Source organism: Gymnodraco acuticeps, unplaced genomic scaffold (genome assembly GCF_902827175.1).
Source record: "Gymnodraco acuticeps unplaced genomic scaffold, fGymAcu1.1, whole genome shotgun sequence".
Lineage (NCBI taxonomy): Eukaryota > Metazoa > Chordata > Actinopteri > Perciformes > Bathydraconidae > Gymnodraco > Gymnodraco acuticeps.
Window position 1 is genome coordinate 1,111,828 of NW_022990276.1, and position 27,052 is coordinate 1,138,879.

Below are 27,052 nucleotides of genomic sequence, written 5' to 3' on the forward strand. Positions count from 1 at the left end.
AGACAGGAAGACAGACAGAGACAGACAGGAAGACAGACAGGAAGACAGACAGGAAGACAGACAGGAGACAGACAGGAGAGAGGAAGACAGACAGGAAGACAGACAGACAGACAGGACAGACAGACAGGAAGACAGACAGGAAGACAGACAGGACAGACAGGAAGACAGACAGACAGACAGGAAGACAGACAGGAAGACAGACAGGAAGACAGACAGACAGACAGACAGGAAGACAGACAGACAGACAGACAGGAAGACAGACAGGAAGACAGACAGACAGGAAGACAGGAAGACGGGAAGACGGGAAGACGGGTACACAGCCTGTTCCAAGTGTCAGGCACACAATCTGCACAGAAGCATTTCATTGTCATTCTATGCAGGAGTAGTTTGTGAGGAAGACACAGGGAGAAGGTAAGACAGCAAATAAATGCGTTTTTCGCTTGTGGTTAATTCATCTGCATCCACCTCAGTCAGTACGTTGGCACTGCGAGGGAGGGGGGCTGTTTCTAGAAAGGAAATACAGGTTGCAGAAAGAGACAGAGAGAGAGAGGCAGAGAAACAGAGGGAGAGAGCAGGTGTCGGAAATCCTCTCCTTCATCTGCTTGTCATTTACTCCTCTATGTTCGCTCGTCGTCTGGCGAGGTGATTGGTTTTGTGATGCCGGCGTTCTTTTGCTCATAGGCACCTCTGCAAACAAGAGAAAAACAAGAAGTGAGCAGACAGAGGAAACACAAAAAAAGAGACAGCATAAAAGATAAGCCCTTTTTTGATTGACTAATTTTTCACCCTTTCCGTTTCTTATTTGTCGAGACGGGCTGTTGTTATTTAGAAGGAAGAAAAACACCGGCCCAATCAATCCCTCATTTTCTCTGCACACCGAATTGAACCTCTCCCTTTAATCAATTGTTGATTTTTCTTTGCCTTGCTCTAAAGGGATTATTTTCTCCACCTGACTATAAACACTGGAATCCTCAGATTACCTCTATCTGTCCTCACCCCCAATGAGACAGTGTGAACCCCTTTGACACCCCACGGCACCCCCCTCGGCGGAAGTGCCTCAACCCTGTGGTCTCTGATCTCCATGCCTGTGTTGACTCACTACTACAGTGATAACATGGCACAGCGCTTCTGATACCATCTGATTCATTCTGTAAGTAGGACTCTCTCTCTTTCTATGTGTGTGTGTATGTTCGCATGTTCTCTGCATGTCATTAGCACGTATTCAGCTCATGTATGCAGAAAAACAGACATGGTCCGTCTTTTCTGCAGTGTTGGTTTTATGGTGTCTTCGCAGCGGATTTGCTTTCCTGTGCTTCCTCTGCTTCAGGCAATTTGAGCGTGTGTGTGTGTGTGTGTGTGTGTGTGTGTGTGTGTGTGTGTGCCAAAGAAAGAGATGTTGATCTTACAGCCAAGCTTACAACAGCATCAGAGTGGTGTCAGAAAGAAGCAAAGGAGGGGCCTTTCTCTGTGTGTGTGTGTGTGTGTGTGTGTGTGTGTTTGGAGGGGGATATCTTTGTGTGTGTGACTGTGTGTGTGTGTGTGTGTGTGTTTGGAGGGGGATATCTTTGTGTGTGTTTCTCTGTGTGTGCACATGCCAACATATTGTCCTGAGGTTAATTTGAACTAATTAGTAGTGAGTATTTTTCGCTTCTCAGAGCGGTTTTTTGGTTCTGTGTCAGTGTTCTTGCATTCATTAGGGTGAGATGGAAAGGGGCTAAAACTGAAGAGGGTGAACCAGCTAATGAGAATGACTGTGATAATCCTGACTAGTTATTTGCTGCCTCCATTTCACGTCTAATGCTCTGAGCATTACAGCCCGGCTGCATATCATTTCAGCTTCCTTTTATCTCACTCATGTGTTGCCTTTGATGAAACGTTATATACTGAGACCAAGCCTCTGCAATGTCCTGCATATTACTAAGCCCATCTATCTCCGCGGACACATCCACATCTTTATACACTCCCACAGTCACCAGGCCCAGCACCGGGAGACGCTCAATCAAGATAGTCCCTTCAAACAGACCAATGAACTGTGAATAACGCCATTACAGCTCAGAGCGTTACAGAGACAGGAAGATTGTGAGAGAGAGTGAGAGTGAGAGAGAGAGCGAGAGAGCGAGAGAGCGAGAGAGCGAGAGAGCGAGAGAGCGAGAGAGAGAGAGAGCGAGAGAGAGAGAGAGAGCGAGAGCGAGAGAGAGAGCGAGAGCGAGAGAGAGAGCGAGAGCGAGAGAGAGAGACAGAGAGAGAGAGAGAGAGAGAGAGAGAGACAGAGACAGAGACAGGAGAGAGAGAGAGCGCGAGAGAGAGAGAGAGAGAGAGAGAAAAACATTTGGGAGATTGAAGAACAAGAGTAGAAGGAGAAAGAGAGAGGAGACTATGACACAGAAAGCAACAGAGAGGAGGACACATGGAGGAGGGAGGGTGAGACGAAGGGAGTCTAGAGGGGCCGCGGATCAGGAAAAGACCTCTGATGGGTTTAGCGAGGCCCCGCTTTGTTCACACTGTTGGTCAGCCTCTCAGAATTAAGATGACTAAATAATACGATTACTGCGGCTGCACACTGATAACACGCTGCTGCCGATCCCCTTTGTCACTGTCAGAAAACCCAGAGAAGAGGGCAGGACAGGCATATGATGGCATCAAAGGCCTGACTGAGTACATTACTCTGTCACAAGGCCCTTTGCTTCACAACATGGCTTCTCTGCTTGCAGCGGAGTGAAAGAGGAAAGACATGATGTGACTTTTAATATGACAAGTGGCCATAAACAGAATGGCGCTGAGGAAAAAAAGAACTTCTCTTCAAACTGATGGATCTTGTCATCATACATTTTACTCACCTTACCTTTTCTTACGTCGTTAACGTTGTGCTGTCAGCTCCCAAAAATGAGTAAACGGGTCAAAACCGCTGTATATTACCTGATTGCACATGTGTAAACATAAACCACGGCTATCACGGTGAGATGTCTGCTCCTTATCTCGATGTTTTACACCACATCCTCTGCGTGGGCTATTTGTTTCATGTTTCCACGCTTGACAGCTTTGACACCGATTCCTGCCAAGTTGACCTTGCAGTTTAAAGTGTAATAAAAGCTGAATTCCCAGGCTGTGTGGCACATCGTGTGCTATAGCTGATAAATGGTCTCACACCCTCTGGAGAGGGGAGAAACAAGCAGGCAGCAGAAGCCGCTGTCCAGTCCGGCTCAGTGGAAGCAAAGTACAAGCGTCTGAAACCTCCTGCTTCCAGAGCAGTGAGCTAATGCCAGGGCTCTGACCCCCTCCTATGAGAGAGGAAGCTTCTCCACTCTCCTCTCAGCAGGAGCAACCATTAGCCTGCAGAGCTAAAGATTAGCTTGGGGCAGGAGATAGAAGATGCATTAAGTATGTGATGGTATGGTACAAGAGTAAAAAATAACAAACTAGAGCAGAGGGGGGGTGGCACAAAACAAAATCAATGAAATATGACACAGAAAAAACATGTAGCTTAAAAACAAAGCCCCAAAGCACTGCAAGTTGGCAACCGTTAAGTTCCTCTTCTGTTGCCGTGCAGCACATTTGTCATCCAGTAGAGGTTTCATGTTCATGTCATGGAGTGTCTTTGCTTCAGTGACATCATATGAACTTTGACCCGAGGCCTTCCCCACAGTCACAAAATAACTGAATGAGTCAGTGATAAGAACCAGTCAAGAAGCATCCGTGTTGAACCACATGCACTCTGCTCAGCAGGCGCAGCCATGCAGAAACAGAAAGGCAACATGGAGATGATGTGCCAAATGACCAGTTATGTTTTTGCCTCATTCACGTTCCCCCTTTTGAAGTGCTTTTCACAACAGCAAACACTGTGTTTGAACAGTATGCTCCAATCGTTTCCCTCAGCTTGGTGTAAACGATGCACACGGTTCATAAGAGAATCTTTCCTGTTGGTTTCAGATCATCCCATCGCCCTGTGTTACCCGTTAGGTCCTCTCAGATCAACAATCATCCCTCAGGGTTTCATTTTGTAATCGCTGGGGTCGATTTTTATTTGCTTTTTCAAATAGAAAATGTCGTTCCTTGATTATTCTCCTCTTACTGTTAAGGTATAACATAACACATTTCCACATTGTCTGCATCATTAATAATTTGACAGTTCTTTGTTGGGAACAGCTGCTTCCTCTGCAAAGGTGGTAAGCAGCTGTTATTTCATTAACTGTGCTATAGAGACCCCTCTTCAGGAATAGATCATTGCTACACTGTTATCAACGCTGAATCCAATATTCCCTGTGACTTGCTTCTGCTGTCGTGCCCCATGATGCCTCTTGCGTGGTCGTTCACCCCTGAAGTGTCGCAGAGAGCAACAGCTCCAAAGAGAGCCAGGCTATTTTGGGATTTGAGATCTCTTCTAACACGGAGCAGCACTTCAGTTTCATGTGCCTTCAATCCTCCGCCGCTTGACCACCAGCGCGAGGCACTGCAGCCTGCACTAAACCTTTGCTCCTCATTGTCTAATGGAGCACACAAGATGGCTCTGTTTGCTTAGCTGTTTGTCCACTCCTGCTTGCTACAGGCTAGCAGGCCTTAGGGGGAAAGGATTGAGTGTGTATGAGTTTGTGTGTGAGGTGGATGACAAGAGATGGACATTAGCACACACATGCCCTTTCCATAATGCGTTCCCAGCTGGGCTGTTTGGATGGCCATGAAGTGAATGCCACTAATGGCCTCTCAGTTAATGGAGTCATTAAGATTGGATTGCAAGAAGATAAAAGCAATGTGTATAATGTGTGTGAAGCGGGTGGAAGTGTTATCATTTGTATATGTGTATTGTTACTGTAAACGCTTTGTGTAAGCCTTTTCCTTCAGTAGATACACCCAGGACAACTGAAAGCAGGCAGTGCCACCGCTGCATTAGCATTAGTAGAAAAGGTCAGTATTCTGTCAGTGTAATTGTAATCCGGTCTGAGGCTCAGGTGATCAGTCCTCACGGCGGAGGCTCAGATATTCACAGCGTTAGTGTTGCACCGCTGCCTTGTGAGAGTGCATGTGACATAGGCTGAAAGGCTTCATTTGAGGTCATCTCAGGACATATCCCCGAGAGGATATGGCAAGGCCTGGGAAAGGCATTCTGGGTAGTGTTGCGTGTTGTTTTCATGGTGGCATGACTGCTCATTAAGTCTATGTCAATTTCTTAATTCTCACCAGAGGGTTGGCCATGTCACTGTGCTCATCATGTTTTAAAGCTGCGGTCCAGCATGCCTCATTCACTCGTTGCAGTCAATGAAAGGCAGCCTTCAATTCACCACGAGGGGAATCTAGTTTGTTGGCAGAATGAAAATGTCCTCCTCACATGGTAAGATGATTAGAATATAATAAACTCTTCATGACTAGCCTAGACCAACCTGTTTGATTGCTAAACCTTTTGGATATTCACAATGTTATTATCAATTTGGCAGAGGTGCTTTTCATACACATGTTTCCCACTCGCAAATCCTCACAGGTGTTTATCCGTCAAATGGTGTCAGTCTGTGTATCAGAAGATTAGAAAATAAAATTCAGAGCGCATCTTTTAATCTAATCACTTACTAAGCAGGCTAAGCCCGTAGCGGGAAAAGTGAGTCTCAGCAGGGGGAAGCCATTCTGCAATCACTGATCAAACCTGCCTGCAGACCCCCGAGGACACCTGCAAAATAAGGAACAACTGATTAAAATTCATTGTTTTTTATGTCAAGATCACATAGTGAGGGCATTTCATATTGTTGGAGTGATTTTTGTGATCAAATATTTCATTATTAAAAGTCAACACAGTATAATCCGTTTTTTGAGAGCCTTTTTTTAAAGATGTCCCCCCAAAAAAACCCATATTTAGACAAAGTTATTACAGTAGTAAGGCATTGTCTTTTATTACAATGTGAGCTGACGCAGTTTTGAACTGCTTATCCACTTTTGTACAATCCTACATAATTGCTTCTGTGTGAACATTTTTTTCAAAAGTCATCCAGGCAACGGCATTGTCAGCCTTGGTCTACTGAATCTATTTTACATTTTAATTCTACACCGTGGCACCTGCTGAGCGGCAGTCTGCCTGACGGTGTAATAATGGCACTCATCATGATATCTACAGGTGTCTCTTTGCACTGAGGAAGATCATTAATATACGTAGGACTCAGCTCTGTTAGACTCTACATCACTTCAACCTCTAACAGTATCATTTAGAACCGTCACAAGCCATTTTTCCTTTAACTGACTAGGACAAAAGATGTGTTTTTAAAATGTAGTTCAATCAGAAGACACTTATTTTATTTAAAGAAACATTTATTGTCGTTGCATTAGATCACATGTGTCAAACTCAAGGCCCGGGGGCCAAATCAGGCCCTTGGTGGATTTCATTTCGGCCCGCAGGATAATTTCTAATTACTATTAGATCTAGCCCGCCGGTATATTGCACGCACACCTTCACTCCATCCTGAGGGTCTCCTCAGCTCAGAGCCTGAGCCCAAACATTGATGACCTTGCACCCGAGATGAGATGCCAAGTATCTGAACTAGCTTCACAGAGCAGCAACCTGAGTTTAATGGATGTTTCCTTCTGCACTTTCTTTCTCACGACAACAGGGCATGTTTGGTTTGTTCTTTGAGGGGAATTGTTTTTTTGAAGCTGTTGTTGGCCTGTGGAAAAATGTACTCATAAGAAATGACTCTGCAGATAGAGCCATAAGAAATGAATGCAACTGATTATTTAATGTTGTTTTTATAGGCAATCATTTAAGCTTTGTTAGTTCCAGGTTTAATATGTGCAATAAGTTCATTTCGATAAGTTTTGCAATAAACATTGAACCAGTCCGGCCCTCGACTAGTACCCATTTTTTTATTTTGGCCCACTGTATTTGAGTTTGACACCCCTGCACTAGATGATATAAATGTTAAGTCTTTGGCGATTAGACCCCAATCATGATATCAAATATCTTAAAGGGAAGATGCAGCCTTAGTAGAATAGGAAACCCACCCTCCACATCTAAAGACTGGTGGTGATTTCTCTCAGTGATTGTGATGTTAAATGTTTGTTGTTTATTTTTCATGTATTGTGTATTGACATTTGTCTACGTTGATGTTGCACATGGAGCTGCTGTGATGCAAGTCACATTTCAGACTTGATCTGATCAATAAAGTATTATCGTATGTCGTATTATCGTATCGTGATGTTAAAATCTGGATTTGATGAGGATATGGGATGAGGAGGATGCTGAAGATCTGCACTTCAAGGAGTGGATTTCTGATAAGCTCAACCTGGCCACTGGATATGATGACAGGAGGAGCATTGGGGGGAAGACGGGACATTAACAACTGAAATGACAGCTGACTGCAGGACAGAAGAGATGAACTGAGCGTGATGATTGGTGATCGTGGCAACATATAATTGAATACGAGAAGCCCGTTGACAGCTGAATAGATAGCTGAGGAGTGAATGAATGTGAAGCTAGTCTTCCTGACTGAACCTGCGCTTTAGCTTCATTTGACGACGACCACCTATGTTTTGTTTAGAAGTGAGGTGAAGCAAAGTCGTGGACGTACCAAACATACGTTTGTTGTTTAGTATTTCTAAACAAAAGAAAGTGTAGGCCTTAAATTCTGTAATAAAAAGGAGCCTATTTTGGTGTTTTTCCCTTTCTTGTAGTGTGTTATATTACATGTCACTTGTTAGACGCTTTTATCCAAAGCGACTTACTTACAATACTCGACTAGTACCCATTCAATCCCCACAGGAGCAATTTGGGGTGAAGTGTCTCAGGGACACAACGACATGCTGACTGAAGTGGGGTTTGAACCTGTGCTCCCCTGATCCGAACACCAACGCTCTATCCACTGCGCCACACGCCTCCTTACAGTATATAGGTTTTTGTGTAAATGGTCTGCAAAGGATAAAATCCTGAAGTTCCCTCCAGAGGGAGTTTCTCTCCCACACACTTCCCCCCGCTTGAAACGCCACGTTTGGACTACTTTGTTTACTTCTGTAACATAATGACATCACTATGTGCTGAGCTTCATAACACTTGAGCTTCTATTGGCTAGTGCTCCTACACATTGTACGTGATAGGCTAAGGGCCGGGGCATCTCTAAGCTGTTGACCAATCACAACAGAGTCTGCCAGCGAACCAATCAGACTGGGCTCTGGTTAGGGCTGCTCAATTATGGCAAAAATCATAATCACGATTATTTGGGTCAATAATTGATATCATGATTATTAAAAACGATTATCCATTTACTTTGAAAACATCCATTTATTGAAAAAACAAACAAAGTATGTTTTTAACAGTTTATTACCCTGAACTTTAAGTATAATCCAACTGAAAACGTTTTATTTCGATTACGTTGTTTTCGTAATCGTTGCAAGCCAAAATCGTGATTAAAATACGATTAATTGCATGTGACGGTAGTAGAGGAACTAAATACAAACTGTAAATAAGCCTAATACGGCTCCTTTAAGAATAAAACATCAAATGGACTTCAGTCTCACCTACAGTACATCAAATATAAAGCAAAGCCTTTTTCTCCTGGAGAAGATCATTAAAGCTGCATGCAACTAGGAATAATAGTGATACTTGAACATAACAGAGATCTGTGGCTTTTTGTTCAATGCTTCTTCACATACAGTAGGTTGTTTCTCAGTAGTCATTTCTGCAAGACGCTGTTCATAATTTAGTTCTGAACCAAGCATCAAAAGCCCGTCTCCGCCTAGAGATAAGGAACACTTTGTGCTGTCATGAATTTTACACTGTAATCAGTTTGGTAGATAGAAAATAAATGAATCATAAGAAATATAGATTTAACTTCATTAGTCCAGGGGTTCCGTCTCACTTCATTACTGATGTTCATCTGGACTTGATCTACAGAACACGACACAGCGTTTTTCCTGGAAAACTATACCTAAATGTAGATATCACTCGAGGATGTTAATGAGATCAACCGGCTGAGAGCTTTAATTTCTCGTATCATAATCCAAAAAACATGTTTTCTGCCTGGATTTAAAACCTGAAAAGATGAATTATGCTCTGTTAAATAATCAACAAAATGGTCTTTCAATTAGCGGTGTGTTGTGACCTATTGGGGATTTGTATCTCTTCAATTAGTTAGCCACCCAGGTTTTTCACAGCAAGCGTTAATGAAAACTTTAAACGAGCTCCAAAAGTGCAGCCTACTAATTTATAGCGCAATAATCCACGGCAGGTTTATTCGTAACCTTTCAACAACAAGGCATTTCAAAGTGCTTTACATAGGGCATCAAAACAAGATGAAAAACACACAGAAGGCACTCCAAAAAAGACACAACATGATTTGCTGTTGATATACTAAATCAAATAGAAGTTAAAGGCTGTACACTGCGACAAATGAAACCGTGGAATACAAATTACAGCGTGGCTTTATTGCAAAGCAAGATATGAACAACAGAAGTTTTAAGAAATAATTTAAAAGAACTGAGAGTTGGATCAGATCTTAGACTTTCTGCGAGTTTGTTCCAAGTCTGTGATGCATAAAAACAGCCTCTTCATGTTTTGACTAGTTTCTAATATATTTTGGCCCTAAACACTTCAGTGCTTTATGAACCATGCGTTTAATGTGTTATAGAAATACAGTTTGACTCCCTCCTATAGGACCTTTTAGAGACAGCATCGTAGTAATAGAGGAGACTATTTATACTGAAGATAAACACATTTTCTAAATCCTGTTGGGACAGAAGTCTGTTCACTTTTGATATTTTCTTAGGAAGTAGGTGGCAGATTTTCTATTTGTATTTATGTAGATGTTAAAATGTAGGTTACTAAACTCTGGGCTGGTTTTGAGTATTTTACCGTTAGAGTATAGGTTAGCGCATTTCTTAAATAATTATTCCTTGGGTCCAAAGACAATTCAAACACTGCTTGTATGTATATACATGTGTGTGTTGTTGTCATATTTATGATATGTTGTTGTTTTCCATATTCTGCTTTAGTGGCAGCATGTAGATATTGAATTTAAACGATACAGGGTGTAGAATTTAACTAAGAAGTATCATATTTAAAAAGGAAATATTTATTTATATCTTGTTGAACTGGAAAAAATAGTACTCTAGTTTTGCTCATCATAAGAATGGCTGCAATGTTATCTTGCATTTAGTGCTATGCCATCTCTGCTTCTTGCTTCTTAAATATAGACTAGAGACACATTTTGACCCGTGTGTCATTGTCTCCACAACACTTGTATTTTTGGATTGTGAGTGAAGAGCCTGTAATCTGCTCCAAAAAATATTAACACACGAGTCGGTTCCAGCTCTGCTGCGTCCAAACAGCGATGCAGCAGCTGATTATGGGCTCCTGCCTGATTTTAAACGGCTGAATAATGGCTAAATGAAACACGATACTCCAAATGGACTGATGGCATGACAACTGAGTAAAAAATAATAACAACAGACGTAATTTATTAACTCAATGGTGGTTTAATGGGCTTTTAATTACCAACGACGTGTGGAGCTGGAAGATTTTTTTTAAATTGAGACAAAACTTGGCTGCGATGACAACCCCCCAGCGCTGCCCCCCTACTGCAACCACATATACAGAAATGTCAGGAAATAGTACGATATTATCTGCAACATTGCCTTTTCGGTGTGTCACCTTCAGATGAAGTCAGATGTAAAATGTGTATGATGTAAATTCAGACGCACAGGGAAGGGAAGTGTTGACTGTAATTAAGCTCATATGGAGGTTTGCATAATGTAAAATTGCTGCGCCAAAGCAAAGTAACTCTTTAAACGGGTTGACATCCTCTTGGGGGCGATGCTTTTCTGCTTCACTCAAGCTAAACAATAGCAGAACATCATCCAAGAGGCTCAGTTAAACTTAAAATATGTTGTTGTCGCCGCCAGAGATGGGGTCGTTACTTTACTCGTTACTTTACATTACTTTTGCGTTACTCAGCAACAGCCTATAGCCAAAACTTAAAACTTAGGCCTACATGTGCACACATATAACAATTACTATTGCAATAAGGAAGACATAACACAAGTTAATAACGGTGACAATTCTAGTTTTTGCTGCTTGTTCGGAGTCGGCACTCACTCAACATCATCACTGTGGGTTCGGGGTCTTTAGCTACTAGCTTCGTGTTAGCATGTTGCTCTGCAGGTGCTTGGAGAGGTTTGATGTTGTTGTGTTTGCAGCAGTGCACCTTACCGTCACATTCCTGTCTTTTCTTCTGACACATTTAAAATAATGGGCATACCTGCTCCACCCCTCGAAAGTTATAGCTGTTGATGTCTCTGTCTCAACCCCTATGACAGATGCATGTGGACAAGTCGCGCAAATGTTACGAAAATACAAACCTGCGGCGGAAATCCCTCTAGTGACTTGAAATATTTAAAATGTTAAAAGTTAGACCCATCACATTTACCAATCTTATCTACCCCTGGAACTAGCTAAACTAGTTATAAATGTTTATTATTTACTGTTGTGTCAGGTCACTCATTCACTGAGAGAGAGAGAGAAACATACATTTGGGAGATTGAAGAACAAGAGCAGAAGGAGAAAGAGAGAGGAGGCTATGACACAGAAAGCAACAGAGAGGAGGACACATGGAGGTAGAGAGAGAGAGAGAGAGAGAGAGAGAGAGAGAGAGAGAGAGAGAGAGAGAGAGAGAGAGAGAGATAGAGAGAGAGAGAGAGAGAGAGACTGTAAACTTCTAAATAATGTAGTAACTACTAGTCTAGTCTGTCTGTGATGGCCACAGCCACACAGGGTAAACCAACTACACTGCATCCTCGTCTTCAGTAGTTTTGCTCCAGTGCAGCTACAATAAAACATGCCAATTAACACCACACATTTGCTCTAAATGTTACCATGTCCATTGGGGGAGGTTACTTCCTGGTTCAGCAAAGGGTGTGGTCAAGCGCTGAGGACTCATAAATACTGCAAGGTGCCAATTGGGACAGATTGGGACAAACCACCTGCTTCCATGTCAAAGGGGGGATTTGGGTTTTGTCAGTGTCCTTTGTATGATGTGACTATTAATTATCCCTTGGGTTCAACTTGGTTTGGCCAAGCCACTATATAGGTTCCTTGGTTTTTCATTGTAGGAGGTCCGTTTTGTTGGGTTAACACTTGTTATGTTTCTTTGAGGTATTGTCTGTTGACCTCTTTTATAGGCCTTGCTATTATATGATGTGTTGTGGATTTTTGGGTAAATAAAAACCCTAGTTTATTTAAACCACTCCTGTGTCCTGTTGTCTTACTGCTTGGTCCCTGACACTGTCAAAGGGAGCATCTAGTAATTTTTTCGCGCAATCTTAGTAACTGCAGTGGGATTGCTGAATTTATAACAGTAATATGTTACATTACTCCGTTACCGACAAATGTAATATTATTACACCCAACTCTGGTCGCCGCTCGAGTGTTACTTCATGTAATCCTCAGCCTTGTTTGACCAGTCTTTATTTCAAGTCCTCCTGAGCTGTTCTCTAGCTCAGGAATCAAAGTCTAAAGCTCGAGTAATTTATCTCGGGCTTTCCTCTGAATCTCCAAGTGCTGCTGTGATTTTTCACTTTCATCGAACCCAGAAATGTTGTAGTCCCATAAAATAAAATGCTTATAGTGTGCATGATTAACTGCCTTTTTACACTTGGGATGAGCTTGTTGTTTTGCATGTGTGAGCATAGGCATAATGTACTTAATATATGGACATCTGATGTAGCCTGTGTGTGTACCATGCTGTGTAACATAAATGTTCCATAGGCGTCTTTCCCATCTGTGTGAGCTTCAGTCTGTGTGAGAGATCTGTCAGGAGCTGTATTGTGCCGCCTGTGTGTGTGTTTTTATAATTCCTGTGAATTTGATTTATGATGAATCCTGTGGGGGGGCTTCATGTGTGCGTTCTGCCGTGTTCATGGTCAATGTATTGTGTTACTATCATGCTGAGAGGCACAAACGATTTCAGATTGCTCGAGAGACAGGCTGAGAGAGCAGATCCACACAGGTGATACCAGCCTATTAGCACCTGCAGTCTGCCTCAGCTTTTTGTGCACTGGATGGCAGTGACCTATAATGGGATTGCATTATTACAGGAAGAGTAATGCACCTAGTCGTGCCGCATGCTAGGTGAGGCATAACGTTTTTGACCGTGCTCGTGGCTGTGTCCATCTCAGAACCCAATTTAAGGTCCTAGTTTTCACATACAGAGCTGTCCATGGCCAAGCCTGCATTCACAACCGTATCCACCCTCACAGGACAACCCGGGCCCTGAGGTCCTCCGAGAAAGGCCTCTTAAGGGTGCCCCGAACCAGGTTAAAAACTAAGGGGGACCGTGCCTTTGAGGCGGTGGCCCCAAGGCTATGGAATGAACTCCCACAGAAACTGAGAGCCTCTGGGTGTTTCTCAATGTCGAGGATGCTTCCTTGGTAGGACATGTCTTTCGAGTCACTTCCTTCAGAAGCTAGGCAAGAATCCTTCCTGGCATTCGGAAAACGAAGAGTGGAACAGGCGAGCAGGTGTGCGTCATATGAGAGGCCCACCACAGATTTGGGGAAATTGGTCCGTGCGCTAAGCATCGTGGGGATTTTAAGACCGCGGAGGATACACATGTGCAGCCTCGAAATTTCTCGCTACGAAGGACGCCGGGCTCGGTAGAATTCCAAGGAGCCTGGACATTGGAACAGTCCTTCGGCGGGACTCGATGACGTAGCATCCTTGAAATAGTGGCTCTGGAGCAGCCTTCCGTGACATTGAGAAACACCCACTATCTCAGTGGAGATTTTGAAGGGGCAGCTAAAGACTCACCTTTTCCGACAGGCTTTTGGGGCGTCGGAGGAGGTGAGTTTGTAGCTGTCCTACATTGGTGTTTTATCCTATCTTTTACTCGCTGTGTTTTATGTCTTTTATTCTACATTTTATAGTTGTATTGTGTACTGTCTGTAAAGCACTTTGCACATCCGTGTTGAGAAGGGGTGCTATATAAATACAGTTTTACTTACTTACTTACTTACATGGCATCTGCAGGTAGCTTAGCGGTGGCTTAGCTTGTGTTAGTCTGCCTAACTGGGTCTTTGATTATGTTACATGGATGCAGAAAACGTTGCTAATGTGTTGGCAATAAATCAAGCAGAAAACAGCAAAGATAAACGTCTGAACATTGTAATTGATTTTTGCATTATTTATCCCATGCCTGCTGCATGCGTCAGCAACATTTTACCAACATAGCAGCATCACCACAACAAAAAGACACTGCAAAAATAATATAAGAAAGTTAAAGGATAATTCAGGACGCAACATATTGTGTGTCTTACTTTAAAGTTGTTAGATTCAAATTGTTAAGCTTTGGGTAGCTGTTTGTGGATTTGGAATAGATTGGAGGTATTATACATCAGATGTTTTATTGACTTGATTTTCTTTAATGTCATCAAACAAGCTCGAAACACGAAAACTGACATGCGATCTCTTCAGAATGATGATATAGCAGACTAGCAGATTGTTCTTTTCTCTAAGATCATCTATAATCTTTATCAACCTGCATACAGTACAGTGTAATTGTATATATCATGTATTACTTGATTTAGAAACCACACTGATGGGGAGTAAACCAAAGCAGTAAAGCCAAAACAATGAGATAGAACATGCTCAAACTCTGAGTTGAGGAGAACTGCAGAGTTAGGTGATAATGAAATTGTCTCAGAATGACTAGCAACCCCTTTCCCTTGACATACGGCAGATTTAACGGTACAGTTAGGAATAATCTGCATAATAATTAAGACAAAGAAGTTGGGCTTGTAATTCACGTATATCCTGGTGAAAATCCAAATAGATCCCAGGTAGCTGATTAGCCGCCTTATGTTTCCCCAGTGAAGATTCATTGTTTACCCGACAATGTCAGACCTTTGCCTACACTGACAAATGAGGACAAAACGCACCACTATTATTTCACTGCCTGAAGATTTGTGTAACCCCAGCCCTTGATATCACCATTTTCCAATTTCGCCAACCAGTCTCAATGGGACATAATCAGTCGCAAGCGGTTTGCCGGTGGCACTTCCCTGTGATATCCTGTCCGCGATAATAACAGCGGCGCCTCATAAGGCGATAACCCGCCCTATTGCTCAATGGATTTACATAGAGCAGGTAATCATTGTGACCGCAGGCTATCTTTGACTGATGGTGTGTGTCAACACTACATGCGGCCTTTGTTTTCATTCGGCAATCATGCCTGTCGAGCCCATGCTGCTGCGAGATCAATGTACAGTTCGGAGGTCTGAATGTGTGTGATTGTCTGCATGTGTGTGTGTGGTACCTGTGGTCCATCATCTGTATTGCTGCTATGCATCCATCTCACTCAGTGTGGCTGTGAAACATAGGACTCTTTCCCAAAGGACCGTTCCATTACAACAGCAACCTGATTTACTCCACCAGGGCTTTGATATTAAAACACTGTCGTATAATAATAAGTTAAAGAGAACATTCAGAAATATGCTAATGAATGGTAGTGTGTGTGTACAACCGTGTCCTCCGAGGCTTCTGTAGTGAGGGGATGTTGGAGGCAGGGGGGAGGAAGTGTGGGGGGATGAGAGGAGATAGGAAGTGATAGCTCAGCAGAAAGGTGTAAAGTCCTCCAGCAGCTAGTTAATCTGCAAGGTTTAGTTGTGGCTGGTTTTCTTCGGGCTCTCATGGAGGAAGGCAAAGGCTCTTTTGGGCTCACCTTTCAAGGCGCTTGGGCCGCAGCCACAGGGGCGAACCCAAACACATCGATTAGCCGTCAGTAAGGGAGGAATGGGGGGGCGGGCAGACGTTCTCCCTCCCTATCCTCCCCTCTCCCTCCACCTCCGATCACCTCGTCCTGCTTTCTCACGGGAACATACAATTACAGCGGATGGAAGGAAAACAATCAAAAGTGACACGAGAGAAAAATGAGGAAAGTGTGTTTAGCGAGAACAATTGACAAAAAATAAAGACAGGAATCAAACAAACACGCAAGCCCTGAACACCCGTGTTTTGTTTTGCTCTGATCAGAAGCCAAAATCTCAGAGCAAACTGGTGTCTGCGTGTGTGTATGTGTGTGAGTGTGTGTGTGTGCACGGCAGCTGCTGTGTTTATCTGTATGAAAGCTTTACGGTAAATAAAGCTAGAGTTCTGGCAGGGAGACAGGTGCAGCAGGCTGGGCCAAAGGAGAGCTACTGTAACTCAGGAAGAAAGGAGGAGAGCAACTCTCATGAAAGTGCCAACCGGACAATCTTTGAAGTGGCACATATTGGCATATCATGAATAAACATGATCAGTGTTTTCTTTCGAGCGAGGCACAGCTCAAGGTGTGAGGCTCATTAGAGACCAAGAGGCCATGTGGATGAAAATAACTGTGGCTGAGATCATTTAATGCATCGAGAAGTGCTGCGAGTTTATCCGCTAGTATTTATCATTTTTTACCCTCGTCGTTGGGTAATCGTGCATGCACTGATGAAAAAGAATGGAGTCTCTAATTACAAAGAAAATCCCAGAAAGCCAGAGTGCACCATGTAGATCATATATATACTATATGAGATCATATATTGTACCGCTCATTGCTGAGTTTCGCATATAACCTACCAATTATGTTGTCGACTGCTTAATGATACTATTTTGTCAGTTCATTTATGAAGTTAAACATTAACCTCTACAGATTCATTGTCATGTCTCTTTCTCAGGATAGGTATTTCATTTTTACCGGAAACAAAGTGATGATAACATTTATTACCGTTGATAATCGACGCGTAAATTACCCACATCTCCCTTCTCTTCCCTCCCAATAATAACTCATCTATAGGTACTTGGAATATTAACCCAGTGCTCCCCCAAGGCTGAACATATGAACCAGCACATATACGCCCGGGCAGCCGTGGTGTGATTAGAAACCCTGCCTGGTGAACTGCTAATACACTCAGTGCAGTTTGATAGCCTCCAGTCTGGCAGGCTTCTGGTTATGAATAACCCACCAACCCTCCCCCTCATAACTCAGGATGAAAAACACACTTTCAACTGACTTTCCTTCAATGCTGTGCGCTGTAAGTTGTTTTTCTTGCTAACTGAATGCATGTCACAACATATAGGGTTCATCTAAAAGCATTAGGGGAATCAGTAACAGCCCTTAAGTCTTTCTGAGGCGGATCTGTGCAGAGATTAAGCAACATCGTTTAAAGGGAGACGGGAGGGGAAATGTGTTTTGGTTTTATAGGCGTGTGACAGCTCCTCCATAATAGTGGGCTAATCCTTTTTATACAGTGTGTGTCTGTCTCCCCTTTCCTACACACAGCGGCAACATCCAAACACGTACACAAATGCGGTGAAAGAAGAATTGAAATGCTTTTCTTAAGTAAAAGTAGTAAAAGACCTTTAATTAAAATAGCAAATTTCGGTAAAGTATGTATGCAATTACTGGATTTAAATTATGAATATATTATTGCCTTCACAGCTTTAATGTTGCAGCTAATTCCTGATACTATGAATAAGTTATTAGTTGAATTAAATTGCAATTATTACCAATCAAAATCTGCAATAAAACTTGTTATCTTGTCAAATAAATGTAGTAGACCAAGAAGTACAATATTTATTTCCGAAATGTAAAAGTATATAAAATTAACAAATTATGGAAATACTCTGGTTAATCACCTCAAAGTTGTACTGTCCTTGAAGAAATGTACATAGCTACAGTCTACTGTTGACTACACGCAAACAAGCACGCACACACACACACACGCACACACACACACACACACACACACGCACGCACGCACGCACGCACGCACGCACGCACGCACGCACGCACGCACGCACGCACGCACGCACGCACGCACGCACGCACGCACGCACACACACACACACACACACACACACACACACACACACACACACACACACACACACACACACACACACATGCCATGTATACATCACTTCAGGGGACATTACATTGACTTACATGCATTTCCTGGAGACTTATCCTAACCTTAACCATAACCAACACATGCCTAACCCTAACCCTTACCCTTAACCTAACCCTAATCCTAAACCTAACCAAGTCTTCACCCTAAAGTTAATGATTCCCCTTATGGGGACCTCCAATTTGTCCCCATAAGGGAAGCCAGTCCCCACACATGACGTACACACACAGACACACACACACACACACACACACACACACACACACACACACACACACACACACACACACATCCATGGACACTAAACACATAAACACAACAGGACATACACACACGTCGAAGCAGTCTTGGCTGAGCTGATGAATGAGAGGCCTTTGAACTGTTAATAATTTCTCGTCGTGTTTCAACATTTCAACTTGACATCTGTCAAAACTGCTCACGCCATCGTGGCCAAATAAATGTCTGCAAAGACCCTGGCCAGAAACTATTACCCCGAGTCATGCTAAGGTGCTAAAGGAAAATGTGTATGGCCATTCCTGGCACGGCACTACAAGCTCTTTAGACACCGAATTGACTCATAAGTGCTAATGACAGGTGTCCGATTGTGTTTGGTTTGCGGTGTGCAAACACAGCCAAACTCCTGCCATCGCTAGCGTCAAACTCTACGCTGTTCAAATATTCTGTAGCATGAGGTGCCTTATCTTTTGCGGCGCACTTGTTCAACTCATTAAAAATTAATTGATATGTGACATTTGATATCCATTGTTGAATCACTTTAATGACATTGATGTGACAGACTCAATTTAGCCAGTTAGGCCACATCAGAGTAAGAAGTCATTTCGTCCTTCCCGTCATTATCTTCCTCATCACACCCTCTGATTGCACACACCAATTAAAACGGATTAACCTCCCATCCAGTTTGCCCCTTTCTGCCACCAAATTGTTGTGTCATTTGTTGAGCATCACGGCAGCTCACTCTTTGTGTTCCTCTCTCACGGGCTGTCGAAAGTAATAATTGTGTTTCTTGTGTGTTCCGTTCGGGTCCGTATTGAAATCTCACCGCTGTCCCTCTGCAGTGGCTGTCTCCTTTTGTATCTGAGATGCTATCTCCCTCCCCCAGGGAATTTCCTCCCCTATTGCTCTCTTTCTCAACTTTCAATATTCCCTCTCCGGCTTCACTATTTCCTCCCGGTATCTCGTCTTCGCCACTACATTTCCTCCATCTTGCTCCATCTCTATACTCTCCTGCCTTGTTCTTTTCTTCTTCTCTGTCACACTCTTATCTGTCCACTTTAATCGCTCTCTTCTGTCTCACTTTGCTCTGTATCCAAAAGACCCTTTGCATGTCTCTGGCCAGGAAGCATCCGAGTGTAACCCGCTAAATTGGAATGTAATGGTGAGGCAACACACACGCATGAGGAACTCTTGAGTTAATGGACAATTTACCTCACCTCATTGTTATAGCCCTTACATTCATTAAGCTCCCTCAGCCTCTCTTTATCTTCCTCTCTCCTTTATTCCTTCACTCTCTCCTATCTTTCTCTGCCCGCGTTGTCTTCATCCCAACAGCGTGGCTGCATTTCTCTTCATTGTGTCCGACCTGTGTGTTTCCTGTGGCTCTGGTGTTTGCCTTTTCCCTTTTCCGCTCTCTTTCCCCCTCCGGCTCGAGCTGTCCAGCCTGGTTCCTGCAGCCCGCTGGAGTAAATGGTCAAATAATGGTAACATAAATCAACCCAATCGAAAAACATCACTATTATAGTCTCTTTCTCCTTCATCTGTTCCTTTCTGTGACCTTCACCTTTGTTCCACGAGGGAATGGGGGAGGGTAAGGATGACTGTTGGCAATTGTTGTGGGGGAAAACAATGGCTTCTAGAGAAGGTGAAGGGAAAATAAATTGTGTGTGTGTTCAGTTTATTTCGGAAAATGTGATCCAGTCTCTAAGCTGTGACTGGTGTGTGCTCTGCCCTGACCACAAGCTCAGAGGAGAAGCCTCACGCGGAAGGAAGAATATCCTTGTGTCAGCACATCTGCAATCCGTTTGTGTGTGTGTGTGTGTGTGTGTGTGTGTGTACACGTATGCATTACAGGCTTAAGGGGGGGAAGAGAACAAATGCGTCACAGTGTGAAAGAAAGCGCATAATGGCAAAAAGAAAGAAAGGAGTGATAGTGAGAGATCATCACGGTGGTAATACATGTGCAACAGTGATGGAGAGTGACGTGATGCGTTAAATATAAAATGACATACATATTTTAGACGCACACGTCTTCTATCTATAATCATTCCTATAATGCAAATGCAATGACACACACACACACACACACTCATACACACATATTTAGTTACAGCAGCTGATTGCAGGCAACTGTGCGTTGTTCAATCTTTATTGGACCAATAAAATAGGAGCCGGCGTCAGTCAGCATGTCTGGGTTTGGTTGCTGTGGTGACGCTTGAAAAGGTCCAAAGCAGAAAGCAGTGATGGAGGAAGCTTGAAGATGTGTTACTTAAACATAACTAACAATACCATAAATAACAAACAACATGGTTATATCATGATCAAATATAAAGGTATGTAAGATATAAAATGCACGTTTCATCTTACTTACATTTTCAGTTGCTATTTGTTCACCAAATATCTAAAACTATCTTCTGAGATTATTCATTTTACCCTAAATTATATGTTGGTGAATCGGTCACTCGCAGCAGTAAAATACTACCTTTTAAAAAGCAAATTGAACGTTCACTTAGCCTCCCCCCGCTTCTACTCCGTCAAGCTGTCAAAGCTACCCTTGAGAAATATGATCAAGTTTTTGGAGCGTAGCATAGAATTACTTACGCTTGTTGATGATGTACTGTTCATTGCTAATGGGAAATCTGCAGGTATTCATGTAGAAACGCTACCCTTTAGAAACACATATTTTCTTCCAATCTCTCTGGATAAAAACTATCACTAATAAACACAACCGCAACATTCAACCAGAAGAAGAAAAGATCTGAACTGATTGTAGTGATGATCCACGGAGCCGTATTGTTGTTGGACCTCGGTCAGATTTGACGGATGCTGCGCTATCAAGTTTATTTATATAGCACATTTTTAAAATGATTTTTGGTATAGCCAAAGTGCTGTACATACAGTAAAAATACTTTACAACAAATACAACAGCATAGTTTGTGCAGGATATCAGTATGAGAAAACGACACCCTCTGTCCTTAGTGTGTTGCACTATCCTCCTTTTAAAGGGGACCTATCATGCAAAATGCACTTTTTGATGTCTTTTATACATAAATATGTGTCCCCGGTCTGTTAGGGATGTTTTATATTTTACAGACAAGTTACGAAAAATCATGTATTCTCAGAGAAGGAATATCCAATCAAAGTCAAGGATTTAACCAAGCTCTTCCCCATTGTTAATTATTTAAAATAATATTATTTGGTCTTCTTCATGAAAGGTCTTCATCATAAAGTATACATTCAAATTGCAGCTTTAATTTTATTAACAGTTGTGTTACATATGTTCAACTTTAACCTTCACTTCCCATTGGTCAAAGACATAAAGGGCGAGATCATGGTCTTATGTTGAAATCAAACTATTTCAATACACTTAGATCTGATTTTCATTTCTTAAATGATGCCTTTCAGAAATAACAAAGAAATGTGTTTTATGTTAAATCAATCAATCAATCAATGTTTATTTATATAGCCCAATATCACAAATTGTTACATTTGTCTCAGTGAACTTCACAGTTTGTACAGAATGTCAGTATGACAATACGACACCCTCTGTCCTTAGACCCTCACATCGTACAAGGAAAAACTTCCAGAGAAAACCCACAGTTTAAAGGGAAAAATGGGAGAAACCTCAGGGAGAGCAACAGAGGAGGGATCCCTCTCCCAGGACGGACAGACGTGCAATAGATGCCGTGTGTAAATTGAAGAGATAATACATTTTACAGCATATAGACCGAATGTTAGGAAATGCATGTGTGTATAATAAGAAGATGAATCCACGAGGATGTCAACTACAATCCTGTGGAAGCCATCAGGGAAGCAGTATGATGAGAGTCAGGCAGGACCGCAGAGACAGGTTCAGCCACGACTCGAAGTCCAGGACTCAGGATAGAGGATCCAGGACTCCGGATCCAGGACTCCGGATCCAGGACTCAGATCCAGGACTCAGGATAGAGGATCCAGGACACAGGACCACAGCTATGATTGGCTAGTCTGCATTTTAGGGGTGCGACTCATTGGAGGGTCTTGAAGTGGACGTTTTTCAATTCAAATCCAAGAAACAGTCACTATTGAAAGACAAAGACAGTTCCAACCAGCCAAAGCACATACTATAGAACTCAAAATGTATTCCCATAAAAGTTGAATATAATCGATTAAATTAAAGTTTCCCTTTTAGAGAGTTATGTTATAAGATTGTGTTACTCAGTATTACATGTAAGCAGCATTTAACGTCGTAACTGGAAGAAGTCAGTCGTTTTAACAGTTATTAAGAAGTTGAATCCATAACAGTGCAACACATTTAACAACATGATTGTATATATTATAATCTGATTTGCAAAGTAGCAGGCAACTTTGGCTGTCAACTTAAAGTGGTGGAGTCAAAGATGCAACAAACCAAAGGGCATCTTAAAAAAAAGACACAACTCTCAACTCCGTATAAGTATATGTTCTCTCACAGTCCACTGACCCACATGTGCCGTGACACATCTTTGCAGATACACAGGCATGGACGCATCCTTACAGACTCCCAGAGTAAAGGCCACGCTGCGCAGAGGTGCTGACGGCTGTCATGTTAATACGCCACGAGGCTGGAGAGTTGGGTTGTTACCAGCAGGAAGAGTTGGAGGAGAGACGTGGTGTAAGGGGGAAACAAAAACTTTGAATTATTTATCCGGCTCTTTTACAAACAGTGCCATCTAATCTTTCAAAGTGATTAAGTGCATGAAAAGCTTTTTATTTGTCTTTGTAAAGCACTTGTGAAATGATTCATGACACTTAACAATATGGCACAGGAAAACAAGTAGCTGCAAAGGAGCCTGATGATTAACACATTCCTAATGAGTGGTTCCTTAATAACTCTGATTCAAGAAGTATATAATGGATAATGATGCGTTACTAGACGTGGAGATACTGTATTAATTAATCAGCTTATAAATATTTGTGAATCGGAATGACGACAAATTTCTTCATGAGTCGTTCCTTATTAACTCTGAATCAGCTCAGCGGCACAAACTTAGAAACGACTCATTAATTACTAATTACTTAATCATTTGTTTTTATTTTTGGTCATGGCCATCTGGGTGTCGACCGTTGCAATAGAGTGGGGCAGGGATGACGTATTACCCAGAAGTAAGCTGCACATGGGTTCCCTCGACAAAAAAACAATGGGATTTCTCCATAGGATTTTGGAAAATAGCTCGAAATAAGGTCTGTGGAAAACTAACCTGTTTGATGAATGCACGTTTTGTTCAGCCGAATAATATCCACATGTCTATCCTACTTTTATCATTTTTGAATCATAAATCTAGTCGCCAGAAGCAAAATGCTAACGTTATGCTATAAAGGAACGACAGCAGGGTCGCTGCTTCAACGTCACGCCAACTCAAGATCCATATTCAAAACTACAGATTCTAAATGGTACAAGTTGAAGCGTTTGTTTGAACAGTTTGCAGGAGGCAGGGACTTGCTTTCAAGCAGAACAGAGCAAACAAACTTAGAGGAGTGTTTACGTGTTCGTAATGACGTACAACGTCCTCGACAACTTCTGTAGTCCTATTCAGCCACATGTTAACAACCATCGTTTTTCAGACACGTAAACTCTTCAAAAATCACCAGCGGGGTCACTGATGTATTTAATGCCGTAGAACAAAACGTGATCCGTCTCTTAAATGTGTCTCAACCACAGACCTTATTTCCAGCTATTTTCCAAAATCCTATGGAGAGATCCCATTGGCTCTGAGACGAGGGAACAGGAAGTGGTGAAATGCTAACTCACTTCCTGGTTTTAGGACTCGTCGCTGCACCACTCTATAGCTGGATATCTAGTTGATTATTCTACACGTTATTTTGCACAAATATTGTGACACATATAGTGTATTTACAGGTCTCTGTAAAAAATCGATTAGAAAACTACAACTAATCCAGAACGCCGCTGCCAGAGTCCTGACCAAAACAAAAAGAGTAGAACATATCACCCCAATACTCAGGTCTCTGCACTGGCTACCAGTAGCTTACAGAATCGATTTTAAAATTATATTGTTAACTTATAAAGCATTAAATGGTTTGGTACCCCAATATATGTCTGACATGTTGCCCTGTTACGAGCCCCCCAGAGCTCTGAGATCATCGGGGGCGGGCTTACTCATTGTTCCCGGCTCAGAACCAAACACGCCGAAGCTGCTTTTAGTTTTTATGCTCCCCACAAATGGAACAAACTTCCAGAAAGCCTGAGGTCTTCACTCACGCTGAGTTCTTTTAAGTCGAGGCTAAAAACACTACTTTTTACAGCTGCTTACCCAGAAGCCTTTTAACTTGTTTTAGCACTTACCGTATTTACAATGTCGTTTTTAAACTATTATATCTCATGAATGCATTGTTTTTATGAAACTGTTATTCCATTATGTTTATTTCTTATGTTCCTCTCTGTTCTACTATCATGTGTTAATGATCATGTAAAGCACTTTGAATTGCCTCTGCGTCTGAAATGTGCTATATAAATAAACGTACCTTACCTTACATATTAATATGTGAGAATAATATCCTGTTATTTACTCAAACCGGCTGGAATACAGAGTTTTTGGTGGAGATGTATTCCCACGCAATGAATCAACAGAAGGGGAATAGAGGCCCTCCTGTGTAAATTATAGTAGGTTGATGAGATGAAGATGAGGGGTGTTTAGACGAGGGAGAGAGGGAGTGAGGGAGGGGCAGAAAGAGGCTTCCCAGGGTGATCATCAAGAGGGAAGGCTGATGATAGGATAAAGATACATACTGCGGGGGGAAGGGTGAAGGGAACAGGGAAGGAAGTGAAGGAGGAGGACGATGTGTCCTCTATGCAGCGGTGTGTTCTTCTCTAACCCCTACGGCTCTGTCTTCTCCATCTCCATCCCTTAATCAAGACGAAGAACAAAGATATGCATGTTATTCAAAATCGGGCCCGTCAAAGAGAGCAACGGAGCAAGGGGGGAGAAATAAATAAATAATGGCATAGTGGAGTATAAATATAGTGATATCCTCCAGGCATGTTCTATCTATCCCTCTCTTCTCCTCGACCATTAAGGAATTCTTCGCTCATTTCGCCTCTCTTTTAAATACAAATTAAATGGTGTTGATTTTCATGGTCTGGCTATGTCTCCACGTCCCATCTGTATTTTAGCGCCGGCGTCTAACTCTCATTGCTATGCCTCTCTTCTGTGACTGGCTCTGTCTCAAAATCTTATTAGCTTTGTTCTCATTCCCTGCCTCTCACCTGTCCCTCATTTTTTCTCTCCCTCCTTCATCACACCCTTATTTCTGGTGATGTCAAGCTAATCACTCGATTCTCCTTCCTCTCGCCGTCCCTCTGTGGCGTGAAAGTGATTATGGTGGATGTCGCACTAGGTGGCGTGTGTGTGTGTGTGTGTGTGTGTGTGTGTGTGTGTGTGTGTGTGTGTGTGTGTGTGTGTGTGTGTGGGTGTGTGTGGGTGTGTGTGTGTGTGTGTGTGTGTGTGTGTGGGTGTGGGTGTGTGTGTGTGTGTGTGTGTGTGTGTGTGTGTGTGTGTGTGTGTGTGTGTGTGTGTGTGTGTGTGTGTGTGTGTGTGTGTGTGTGTGTGTGATGATGATCATGCATGTGAAGGGACAGGTGAAAGGTGAAACACGGGGCGCTGCTACAAGCGGAGGCGTCTCTTTGTCGTCTCTTATCTGCAGTATTTAGGGGCGGATGTGTTGCCTTTGTGTAGCACAAAACGGAATAATACAATATGTACAGCCCGGGATAATTAGAGCTATCAAAGCGTCATAGAGGACACGGCACACTTAATTACCTCACATGCTTTTCTCATACTTTAATGGTTAAAGGGCAAGTTTATTCATATAGCACATTTCCACAACATGAAATTGTTGGCATTTCAAAGTGATTTACAAAAACATATTAAAAGCGATAAGCCATTATAACCGTGCAATATAAGAGTAATTAAAAAGCTAAAAGAATACAAACTTTAGACGCTTAAAGAGAATAATAGTAGTGAAAAATACATAATAAAACTTACAGTGAAGTGTACGATAATACAACCCTGTCTCCTAAAAATTACGTTCCCACAGAACTAAACTGCATTCTGAATTACGTTTAGCTTGAAACGTATTTACTCCCACGTTACGTTCGTTATGAACGTATCTAAAATACGTTTATTTTCTACATATCTTCTAGAAACATATTTTCTCCCACGTTACGTTCCTTATGAACGTATCTTAAATACGTTTATTTTCTACATATCTTTGCTATTTATTGTCTTGCTTATAATAATGATAATAGTCATTTATAAATATCATTTTAGAGCACACCTTTGAAATCGAGAATCAGGCTCGATATATGGTTAAATTAAAATCAGTAGGCGAGGCTGTAATTTCGCCAGCTGTTACTCTCATGAGCGAGGCAGAAAATAATAGTTTTAACATGACAAAAAGCTGCTGTGTCGTTTACCTCAAACATTAAAACAAATCCAGAGTTACGTGTTTCTGTACTTCCTCTAAGAAGAAAAGACAGTAAAAGAAGAGCTCTGTGGCTTCAGGCTTGATCGCCGTTCAAATGACAGCGTTGGTTTCCCCAAAAGTGGGCGGGGCTGTAAAGTGACGTTTTACTATCATCTATTATTCAAAACCATTCTATTTATTCTAACGTAAATTACATGCCAGTGTTTTATCTTTTTATTTATTTGTTTTTATTTTAAATCGTATAAACGTCTGTGAGGAAAATAAATGGGGTTTAGAGCCTCAAAATACTGAAATCTGTATTTTTTTAAATCTTTTCCTTCTAATTTGTTATTCTTTTCTAAATAACACACTGTTATTTACTCAACAATAACACACAATTATCCTTGTTTTTATTTATTTGTTTAATTCTATAATCTTGGGCTTTTTAGCCGTAAATAAAGTCACCAGAAACAGACGGACATTTCGA

At 42.1% G+C, this 27,052-nt stretch overlaps 1 protein-coding gene across 1 annotated transcript in view; it reads left to right on the forward strand.

Annotated features, from left to right (window-relative positions):
* The first annotated feature begins 209 nt into the window (after positions 1-209).
* Positions 210-27,052, forward strand: part of grik5 (glutamate receptor, ionotropic, kainate 5) — a 123,342-nt gene continuing 96,499 nt past the window's right edge. The window contains 1 exon segment of the mRNA XM_034221594.1: positions 210-1,150. The gene's annotated coding sequence lies outside the window, so the exon portion shown is untranslated.